Raw genomic sequence first — 12,670 nt, 5'->3', positions numbered from 1 at the left:
ACAACCATTCCAATCTAAGTGGATTTATCACCACAACCAATGGTCGTAGGCCTATCATGCTTCCCCCGTCACAACATTCTAACATGCATACAACAATTTCCCGAACAAATACACCGGTACCCACCCAAGTGTTCATCACAACCAGTAAGTTGGGGGCCCTTTTCACGTCCAATACCCTTTTAACACTTATAGACTATATATGTCCTCCAATCGGAGTCTAAAAGAGTAAACCGTAACCTACCTCGATGCCGAGCGGGAGCCACGAACCTTTAAACCTAGGCCTTCCCTTTCGGAGCAAAGTCTATCAAGATATGAATTCTACATTAATACACGATTCTAAGGATACCCATAAAGTCATAAAAAGGATTCGGGTCCAAAAGTTCATCCAAAACCTCGTCTCCCAAACCCTGAAGGTCAAAATGGTAATTTATCATGAATTCGGGTTCAACAAGGTCAAAATAGTATTCTACGAGGTGATAAGTTGGTATTTTACCAACTTATTTCTTCTTTAATCTTATGTTGTTGCTATATTTTGATTGAGAAAATAGTGCATTTAATGTCGTTTACTTCCATTTTATAGGTTCATATGATTGAGAAGAGTTTGGAAGAAACCAAGTGAAAAATAAGTCAAAAAGAGACCAAATTGAAGAAAATGCAAAAAATGGCGAGAAATGCAAATCCAAAAATTTGGAAAATGTGGAGGCTGTTTTTGTCATTTTGAGTGAGAAATTTGGGGGTACTACAAAAGCAAGACGTGAAGACATTATTATCATCTTTGGCCACTTCATAAAAATTTTGCGAGCTAGGGTTTCATCACCAACACTTTAGAGAAGATTGGAGCACTTTAATGAGCAAATTCTTAACCCTTTCTTCAATTCCATGTTATGTATTGAATATCTAAGTGTGTAGTAATCGATTCCATTACTTGAATCTTCTTTATGAAATATTCATTGTCCAAGTTTTGGATTAAAACTCTTGTTATGCTTATGTATTGAATGATTTTTATTTCTAATTTTTGTGGGTCTTTGTTTCATTAATTAATCTTGTTCTTTATTGTTTCTTAAGGGATTAGCTAACCCAAAGACTTGCCCCTTTACTTCGATTTGAGCTCGGAAGATGAAAATTGAGGTTGGGAAAGATTAATTAACAAGGATTTGGGGCTTTAAACTCCATCTAATAACTTGAGCTAACAATAAGAAAGTTGACTTGAGGTTAAACTAATTGTGCTTAATATCACACTCTAAGGCTTGAAAAAACTTAGAGTGAAATTCATTGATTTGGTTGTAAGAGTTTCAATAAGATTTTAGAAATCATTATCTATTAACATAAACTCGCGTTTAGTTGTAAAATCATAAAATACATTGGATCGTTTCTTGATAGTAATTTCTCTTGTTTTCCTTTGCTTGTGAGGCCATTGATCACTTTACCCGCTTTCTAGTTAGTTTATCTTTGTTAGTTTATAAATCAAAAATCAAATATTGAAAAAGTGTTTGGCTTAGTGTAGAAAGTGAAAATTCTTTACTTGCTTGATAGCCTAGTATATTGTTCCCTATGGGATTCGACCCCGACTCATAGTTGGGTAAATTCTATTGCAGATGACCGTGTGCACTTTCTTTTTGAGGAGTGGATTTGGACGTTATGATGAGGTTACACGAATCTAACAGAACCCATATTGCTATACTTTAGTCCGAACACCAAAATGAACCCAAAAATATCCAAACTCGAACCCCAAGGGTAAAACTGAAAATTCGACTCATAAATAGTTTACCCATGATCTAGGGAGTCTAGATATCAAGAATCAATCAAATCCAACATCAATTCCATGATTAATTGAAGAATCCTTATTTTAAACTTAGGATTCATAAACCCCCAAATTTCCACTCCTAAATCAAGATTTCTAACATGAAATCCCTTAATAATCAATGATATAATTGTAAAGACGGATTAAAAACTTACTCACTTGATGAATATTGCTAAATCTCTCAAAAACCACCTTAAACAGAGTCTCAAAGCTCCAAATATGTGAATGAGAAGTCTAATCTCGAAATGGGGAATAAATATCTAATCTGACTAATGATTTCCGCATCAGCGGTCAAATCCTCACATCTGCGGGTCCACTCCTGCGGCCCAAACCTCACAAATGCGAGGTTTGCAGACCTATCCTCCCTGAAACGACCACGCGGATGCGGGCCTCAATTCGCAAGAGCGGTCCTAGCCCACTCAGCCGAAACACCGCAAATATGGCTCACCTTGTGCAGGTGTGAGCCAAATCTCGCAAAAGCGAAACACCAGAAAATCAACCAAGTTTCAAACTTCGATCCAACACCCTAAACTCACATGGAACCTCCCAGAGATAAACCAAATATGCAACCCAATCCTAAAACATACAATGAATTCACTCGTGCACTCGGAATTTCCAAAAGAGGTCATCTTGACCCGGGGTTGACTGTGGTCAACTCCAAACTACTCTAAAATCCCAATTCCCAAGAAATACCCCACAATGACCTCGAGTCCCTCGAGAACCGAACCAACTACTCAACCAAGTCATAGTCGACATTCCGGACCTAATGAAATCGACAAAACTTTAAAAAAGGCTCATTTACATCCGATGTTGACTTTGATCAACCAATCCCTTATAAACGTCCCAAAATCCTATTTTCTTACCCAAATCTCATTTGAATTCCTCGAAAATCGGGCCACACATCCCCACAAGTCAAACATACCACAAAAAATTCGGGAAAAGGGTCAATAGTGATAAAATAGGCAAAACGACCTAACGGGTCGTTACATGAGAGGTCTTAGTAGAATGGCTCACCAAGTTATTCAATGTTATACTAAGAAATGGTAGGATATCGAATGAGTGGATGAATATACTGATTCCGATAAGAACAAAGGTGATATTAAAAGATGTAGAACTATCGTGGCATTAAGCTCATGAGTCATATGATGAAATTCTAGGAAAGAGTGATGGAGTGTAGACTTAGGAACACGACAAGAGTGAAAGAGAACCAGTTTGGATTTATGTCTAGTAGATCTATAACGGGGGCTATATTATTGCTAAGAAGATTGATGAAAATCTATTGCAAAAGAAGAAGGATCAGCACATAGTATATTTATTTAGAGAATGCATATGATATAATACCACACAAGATCCTTTGGTGGGTGACGGAGAAGAAAGGGATTTATATTAAATATATAAATGTCATAAAAGAACATGTACGAAGGAGCCATCACTACCGTGAAAACAGTATAGGTGATACAAATGAGCTTGCTATAACAGTGGTTTTAAACCAAGGACCGACATTAAGCCCCTACTAGCTTGTTTACCCTATTAATGGATGACTAACCAATACAATACAAAATGAGGCCTCACGGTGTATGTTATTTACCAATAATATTGTGTTAATTGACGAAACTAGCTAATTGGTTATCAATAAAAGCTTGAACTACAAAGAAGTGAATAATGATTTTAGGATGAGTAGAAGTAATACTGAATATATGCATTGCATGTTTAGTCAGCATGAGAAGAGAGAAGTTGAGGTGAGATTAGATGCGATTGCGGTGCCAAACTGCAAATAATTTGATTATTTAGACTCCTTGTTTTAAGAGAGAAGTTGAGGTGAGATTAGATGCGATTGCGGTGCCAAACTACAAATAATTTGATTATTTAGGCTCCTTGTTTTAAGAGAATGGAATGATAAATGAAGATGTTACTCAGAGGATTAAACCTGCATGGTTGAAACGGAGAAGTGCTATCGGGGTGTCATGTGACAGAGGGTTGCCTGCCAAAATGAAAGTTAAGTTTTATAGAATAGCAATAAGATCGGAAATGTCATATGGTAGTGAATGTTGGGCTGCTAAAGTCCAACATATCCATAAGATAAGTGTTGCAGAGATGCGATGCCGTCATATCGGATTTGATAAGATTATAAATGACCATATTCGCCAAAAGGTGTAACTAGCACACATTGAGGATAAAATGCGAGAAGGTGGCTTGGGATGATTTTGGCTTGTTTTGCGTTGACCTACAGATGCATCAGTAGGTGTGAAACTATGGTAAGTGACAGTGTTAAATTGGCTAAATAACCCGAAGCTAAAACTACCAGAAACATTTATAGACATTTACAAATGTCTAGATGACCTTAAGTTAGGCCCGGTCAATTATGTAATCCTATTTTAGGGATTGTTTTAGTTATGTTTTGGCTAATCTTATAATTAGGAGCTAGCTACTATAAATAGTAAAGCTTAGGATTATTTTCTTAGCTATTGTTGAAGGAGGAGTTAATCTTTTGCGTGATGAACAGTCTTGTTAGGTTTAGGGTTATCTAATTCTCCTTTATGACCTCTCTTATGTTACTCCATAGATAATTCATGTATGAGTTTTATCTCTTTAAAATAGCTATTTGAGGTATACAAATTGTATTCAATACTTGATTTCATTGTCTTCTCTTTTTTTTCCCCAGCGATTATTGATTATTGTAAAAGTTTCAAGGGCGTTACTAATTCATAGCTATGTTATTTATTGCTTGCTAATAGTGATTTCATCATATATTTTGCGGGGTTTAATCAGCGGAAGATCAAGGATTTTTACTCATGAGGTTCGAAAAAACATCAAAAGCTAAATATAAAAAATAATGTTGTTAATAGGAATTGAACCTAGGATGCAATGACAATTTTGAACACCTTGGACCACTTGAGCTAACCTTTTGCGTTTATTCAGGGCATTCAAAAGTTAATATATGTACATAAACACAGAAAATCTACCCTATACATACACTGTAATTTTTTGCCGAGTGAACACCCTCAGCATGCTCTAAATCCCCCCCGGGGTTTACTTCATGGTATTCAATTTTCTTGTGTTCTCTTTGGTTGGTTGTCATCACCATTTAACCGGTTCAGTGTAGTTTAAATAATTTTTTTAATGAAAAGGAATTTTACTTTTTGATAAAAAGTCAACTTTTAACGGACATTTTTTATAATGGGAAAATGACACAAATGGCCATCCGGCCTAAACTATTGATAACCAAATGACTCAAGAAGCTTAAAAGACATTTTTTAGATGTATAGAAACTGTATAATGGTATAGAATATGTATCCCTATAGTTAGGGGCGTATGTAGCCTTAAAGGCGGGGGTTCAATTGAACCTCCAGCTTTCGACGTGGAGCATAAGTTTATGTGTAAAAATTTATTAAAATTGCAATAAGTAGCATACATGAACGCACAACTTATTAAATATAATGGGTTCAACTAAGAATCTTAAAAGGTTGAACCCATAAAGTTTAAATCCTGGATCTGCCTTTGCCTACAATATGTGTTTAGAAAATGTATCATTGTTGTATAATTTCAGTTTAATAAATTTATAATCAACGTATACTTACTAATTATACGCATATTATACATGTTTTGGGATATTTTTTCAAGGCTCAATCAACGTATACTTACTAATTTTACACATATTATACATGTTTTCGGATATTTTTTGAAGGCTCGGTATGAATTTTTTTCGTCGACCTTTTGGTTGGGCGACTTTTTGATCTTTTAAGTCGCCACAAATAGTCTGATCTTATTGTAGTGAATGCGACTTTTTGATCTTAAAGTCGCCACAAAAAAGTTTGATCTTTTTGTAATGCACCTTTAGTGGTGACTTTTTTTATCATTTGTGGCCACTACAGTCGCTAGTCGCCACAAAAAAAGTCTGATTTTTTTTTTATAGTGAATGGGTTGTTGGGCTAGCGTCTGGGAATAGTTTGGACTGAAAGGCCAAATCGCGATATTAAATCCAAACATGGACCAAACAAATTCCTAATGGCCAGGTAGTGTCGTTTTTCCTTTTGATAATTCAAACTTTAAATTACTGAACTATCCAAGTCTATTATATAGGATAAATATCAACAAAAGCTTCATTAGATGTCATGAAGACTTATTTACCAGATCTTGCCCTTCACGGGAAAAACTCCTCCATTGGTTTTTAAACTCATAACCTGTTTCACCAAACTTTTAAAAAGTTAAAAGATTTTTTTCTTTTCAAAACACTTATTTAGAGAATGAAGGCGTGTGGTCAATATTTTGATGAAGAAATAAATAATTTTGAGTAGTAGTAAAAGTTATCTTTCTACTTTTAATCCATATCTAAAAAAAAGTAATTTCTCCAAAAAAGTGCTTTTAATCTTTTTAATTAGGAGTAGATTACCATATAAAAAATTTATATTTATCAAATTAAAATTGTTTTTCCATAATTAGACACTTAAAACACTTTTAAGAATATTAAACAAACACAAATTACAATTGAAAGCACTTCTCTGCTGTTTCCTAAACTTTCAGAGTAAATTTTAGCATATCACATCCGACATCTGGGAAAAAAGTCTAAAGTAATCAAAATAACCCATAAAAAAGGAAAATTACCAAATCACCTTTAACACACTCTTTTTGTGCGTTATAAAAGAATGAATTAACATGCCCCGTTAACATCTGTTACTTGGAATTTAAAGTAAAATTATATATAGTTGTTTATGTAGTTGTTTTTGCCTCATCTAACCAATTTCGAGGTTTATTAAATTATTTAATTCAATTACCCTTTTTCTCTTTTTTAGTTTGTATCCATTTTTTATTTACTTATAAGGTAGTAATTATTTTAATTACTTATAGAGTAGTTCTCAAGAGGTTATTAATTATTTAATTATAATATTTAAATCAATTTTTTTAGTGTCATGAATACTATGAAAATCCTGCACTTACGGTTTCTATGGAGGATAGCCGTAACTAAGCATATTACAATATAATTATTTAAAAAAAATAAAATTATAAATAACACAAATTATTTAATAAAATATGCCAACTATTATTATTAATTTTCTCGCACATTAAGAAAGGACGTTATTTTAGTTTTATTTAATTATAAAAGTTTATTATATAAGAATTACTCATTTTTAGTTTGTATTTATTCTTGTGCTTTAAAATTATTTTCAATTTACCTATTCCGATAAAGTTTTGTAACGACCCTTCCGGTCATTATGGGAATTAAGGACTCCATTGGGAATTTCGAGGCCGCGAGTGGATTTGTACGACGTCTTTTTGTATGTATGCATGTTTTGTGTTGTGTTTTTGAGGCCTTGGATGAAATGTGGGGTGATAGGGGGGAAACTGGACAGAAAATCGAGCTTACTGCCCAAAATGCACCACTGTGGCGGTGGGAGTACCGCTGCAGCGGTACCGCTGTAGCGGTGGGCTGGTCGCTGTCCGCTTCCAGCGGCCAGCCACTTTCTCTTGGGGCTGCTATGGCGAGCCAGTGCCCGCTACGGCGATGCCGCTATAGCGGTGAGCGGATTTATCTTGGGTCCACTATAGCAGTGACTTGGCCGCTATAGCGGGACCGCTGCAGCGGCGTAGTGACCGCTGCAGCGGTCGACGGGAAGGCAGAATCGGGTTTTTAATGCCTTAGTTTTATATTTTCATTCATAACACACCAACACACTTCCCTACAAGCACCTAGAGAGGATTTTCAAGCTAAGGCAAGTTAACCTTGAGAGTTAAGTCTCTTTGCTTTCCATTCTACTATTCCATTCCCTCCGTTATTGTAATAATCTTCATAGGTCTTTAATGGTGAAAGTGAAGTAGGAACCCTAGAATATCAATAAACCTTCTAAACTTGATGGGTTGGGATTATTAACGCGTATTTATCATTTATATGGATTGATTATGTTATATCCCGCATTTTGGTACTTTCGGATAATTTAAGATAATTGCGGGAAGTTAAGAGCAAGGCTATAATTTTGATTTTTGTTTGGCTCATAAGTTGTTCATAAAATTTTTGAAGTGGAAATATTAAGAAAGACTAGGGGAAAAAAGGGAAATTCGCAATATGACTCGTGGAAAAATGGAGGAAGGCGAAGGGTAAATTTGAAATTTGGAAAATATTAAATTTTCATGAAGTGCAAAAAAAAATGAAATGGGCTTGGACTTAAAAAGGGCCATTTGGCCGTCCATAGCAATGGGCCAAGCCCATATGAGAGACAAAATAAATAAGTCCACACAAGTCATCTTATTCATTTTCATTTCTAGAAATTTCAAGAACTTAAAGAACTAAAGAGAAGGGAAAAATAAAGACCATTCCATTCGGCCATAGAGGAAAAAATTGGAGCCTCCAAATTTGATCCAAAAAAAATATTTTCTTCTAGTATTCCTACTAATTTGAGGGTCCTCTTTAACCTGGTATAATTGTTGAAGCAAGAATCCCTCTCTTTGTCGCAAGTTTACAACCCTAGCTAAGTGAAAGGTTAAAGGAAAAAGGTAAGAATTCATCCTCTTTTATATGTTATGGATGTTTGTGTATGTTGTAGTATGTGAAAATGGATGGAATTTATGAAAATACGGATGATAGGTTGTAGCCGTGTATATGTGGTAGTGTGGCCGTGTGGTGGTTCATGTGGTATAGAAGAGAATGAATTATTTTACTTAATATTTTGGTTGTTGTTGTCATGAATTCCATGTTGACAATGAAAGTCTAATGATTCTAGCTAGAGTTGTAAGTGTTGGAGAGTTGTTTGGAAACTAATGTGATGTAGTTAGTGTGTAAATTGTTGGTATGGTCTATGAACTTGAAAGAAGAAAAATGTGTTGTTATTGATCTTGTTGAACTTGGATGGTGTCGGATAAAGTGGTATGCCGATTAGTCATTTTGAATGTTATGCGAATTGAATTGAATATGAATGAAGTGTCGTTGAATACAAAGGTTGTAATTGTTAGAATGTGTCTTGAATTGTTGTTGATGAAATTGGCCGAGTTGAATTCTCGGATTGTTGTTGATGAAATTGGCCGAGTTAGATTCTCGGGGATGGTTTATTTATAGGGGAAATGCTGCCGAAATTTCGGTAGACAAAGTGTGAGTTAGGATGAGATTCTTGGATATCTATAATGTTGTATTCATTAATATTGTTATAGATTTTGGGAAGGCCAAGAGTTAGGTGGAATTGACTAAGGAAGCGGACAAGGTATGTTAAGGCTCGTCCCTTTTCTTTCAAGGCATGACTCCGATGCTACAATTTCGTAATTATTTCCATACCTTCCTTGTCTTCAAAAGTTAAAAGTCTAGGGTTCCAAGACATGATTTCCTTACTAATAACCCGTAATGTTTTCCAAAATGTCTATACTTTTCCAAGACAAAGGTGTATGAGTTTGTAAACTTTTATGACTACAACGATGAATATGCTTTTGTAATGATAATGATGATGTCAAAGAAGAGAATATGTTTAGGATGATTATGACAAGAATGGTTTCATGTCTAAAAGTCTTAAGTTAAGGATTCAATATGAATATAAGAACAATGAGCTAGTTCTTGACTTCAATTCTATTCCTTTGTTATGACTCTATTTTCTAAAGACTCCAAAGTGTATGAATTGATGTTTTATGAGGCTTATGATCTTATTCTATGTTTTCTCTTAATGCTATTCTTCGTTGATAGTCTCGCCTTATAATACTAGTCCCTTCAAGGTGAGACAAAGTCGTGATGGTTATTCCATAATATAATCAGAGGTTACCGACCTTACGTCACTCCGATGAAGTTATAGCGTTTGGTTGGGCTCTTATGCATGCTTATGATGGATAATGACACCGTGTCCATATGGCACGGGCAGCACTGCTAAGGCGGGCGGCTTATGGATGATTACACCGTGCCTATACGGCTGGGCAGTCACCCCTAAGGCGGGCAGCTATACGGATACACCATGACCTTTTGGCATGGGCAGACACCACTAGTGGGCGGCGTGAGATGATTACCCCGGACGCGGGCTAATGATATTATTTGACTCGGACAGCTTATGCATGTGTGAAAGTAAAAGTGAGCATGCATGATTCCGCCTTAGGAGGCAAGCAGTTACAGTCATACCTTTACTTGTATCTTTTGTATTGTCTTATTATGTTGTTGTTCATGTTCTATTCATATTGTCATATTATGATTCATGCCTTACATACTCGGTACATTACTCGTACTGACGTCCCTTCTTGTGGACGCTGCGTTTCATGCCGCGCAGGTAGGCAGGTAGACGAGTTCGGTTCCTAGGAGCTCCTCCAGCAGTACTTTGAGAGTGCTCCAGTTGATCCGGAGCTTCAGCTTATTGGTACTACTTTTGTGTACATATTCGGGCACAGCAGCCCCCAACCCTCCTTGTTATTATATGTATTTTTTTTAGAGGCTCGTAGACAGATATGTACAGTTAGATGTTTTGTACTCTTGTTTGTCCTCGTCGTTGTATAATATGTTAGCAAAGTTTATCAACACATGTTTATAATTATGCCATTAATGATAGTGTTAAGTAAAGAAATAACGGAATCGTTCATACGGCCCACTTAGTAATGAGGATAAGATACGAAATAAGAGGTGCTCGGTATAGCAGTATCGGGTACCCGTCGCGGCCCTAGTTGGGTCGTGACAGATTATTTGCTATTTGTCATAAATTGAACATTTAGAATAGTAAACTAAGTGATTGAGACCTAGGGTTCTATAAAAATGGTGTCTTTGCCATAGAAAACTGTTTGTAATGGGAATGTTTGATCGAATGTGGTATAAATTGATGGTTTATGAATATTAGGGGCTTTGATAGGTTGTTTATCACCTAGAAAATCATCCACCCTTAGAATGGGGAGAGAGAAGGGTATTTCTTGCCTTGGTATTTGTAAATCGAGCAATGTGACTCATTGAGACTTTTATTTTTAGACCGTGAACGTATTGAAGCTTTGAGGAAAGGAAAGGCTTTAGCAGAGTAACCTGTGCGTTCCAGCTCTACTTTGAGGTAGGTTACGGTTTAATTGAGTTAGACTTTGGTTAGTTGATTGTATGTTTGTGATTTCCTTAGGACAAATCATGTCTAGTTTTCATGCATGACATTGTGTGGCTAAACTCTTATGTCAATGCGAATTGAGTGTTTGTGTAGGCTTCGTGCCATTATTCCTGTGTGATTGAATCTGCAGTGGATATGTTGTGATGAGAAGCTAATATAATATTCTCGATAGTATTGTGACATGAAATGATGAGTTGAGTATTGATACTGAAAGGTAAGAAACACTGTTATGTAAGAGGTATGAAAAGGGACACATGTGACCTAGATTATGGGCTCGTGGTCCGAGGATAGTTCCGGAAACGAGAGGTGCATTGATATGTCCCGCGTCCAAGGTTCGTTCCGGAGCGGAGGTTTGTGCTCGGGTCAGAGGAGTATTCCGGAACGAGTGGTACATGGACACCATGGGTCCCCTGCAGGTCATGACTACTGAGCTAAGACATCAGCTAACATATATGTACAGTGCGTGTGGCTATTGTGGTAATTTGTTTCCGTTGTTGAATTACGTGATTGTGATGCTTGACATCTTGGTGATTGATTGTGATTATTCTTGGTTGAATTGCTGTGATTTGCTGATGTTCCTGACTGTTGATTGGCGTGTTTTATTCTATTGATTTTACGAAATATGCATGATACTAATCTTAGTCGACCTATGATGCTTACCGGTACATAGTATTTGTACTGATACTACCTTGCTGCATTCTTTTAGTGCAGATTTTGATATAGAGACCGCTGATCGTCCTCACATCTAGCGTGGAGGATATTTGCTGACGGATTTTGGGGTGAGCTTCTTCCCATGCCAGGCCGCCCGAAGATCTTTTTGCTATGATGTCTTTTCGGACTCTAGACATTATGGATTACTTACTTGTTAGACTTTAGATTCTTAGACATGTTTTTGGCTTAGAGTCCTGTACGATGACTTTCAGATTTTGGGGATTGTAATAGTTAGAACTTCCGCACTTATTTCAGTATTTATGACATGATTTACTTGTTATTTTGTTGTTAAATGAGTAATAATTGTTTAGCTTGATTAATATAAAACCGGATTGAATGGATAGGTGTTTTGTATGTTGGTTCGCCCACTAGGATTTAGATAGGTGCAGTCATGGCGGGTTGGGTTGTGACAAGTTTCATTTGTGTAGGACCTCTTAAGAAGTTATTTAATTATAAAATTTATTATATAAGAGTTTCTCATTTTGAAGTTGTTTATTTATTTTTCTACTGTAGAATTATTTTCAATTTATGTATTCGATAAAGTTCTATTTGTGTAGGATTTCCTAAGAAGTTATTTAATTATAATGTTTTATTATATAATGATTTCTCATTTTAGTTTGTTTATTTATTCTTCTCCTTTCAAATTATTTTCAATATACTTATCCGATAATGTTTAATCTATGGAGATTTCTTAAGAAGTTATTTAATTATAATATTTTATTTTCAAATACGCTATTTCAGAATGCCATAATACAAAATCATTTTTTGACGTGTGACCTAATAAAGAAAACAAAAAAGAATGCAGAATGAAAAAAAAAATTGCACAGTGATTTACACAATGTAATTACAGGTCAGATCTCTCATTGCGTTATTCATCTCAAGATAATGAGAACTCACTTCTCAGGGCGAATTGCTATGATTTTGCAGTAAGTGGGAACCCAAATGGCCTTTTTTATATTACTAGTGCCTTTTTAAAAAAAATACTAAAGATGTGAATTTCTTATATAATAAAATATTATAATTAAATAACTTCTTTATAAATCCTCCACAAATGAAACTTTATCGGAATAAGTAAATTGAAAATCATTTTAAAACAAAAGAATAAATAAACAAACTAAAAATGAGA

The sequence above is a fragment of the Lycium barbarum genome, chromosome 3, assembly GCF_019175385.1.
Source record: "Lycium barbarum isolate Lr01 chromosome 3, ASM1917538v2, whole genome shotgun sequence".
Lineage (NCBI taxonomy): Eukaryota > Viridiplantae > Streptophyta > Magnoliopsida > Solanales > Solanaceae > Lycium > Lycium barbarum.
This window is presented reverse-complemented; position numbering follows the sequence as displayed.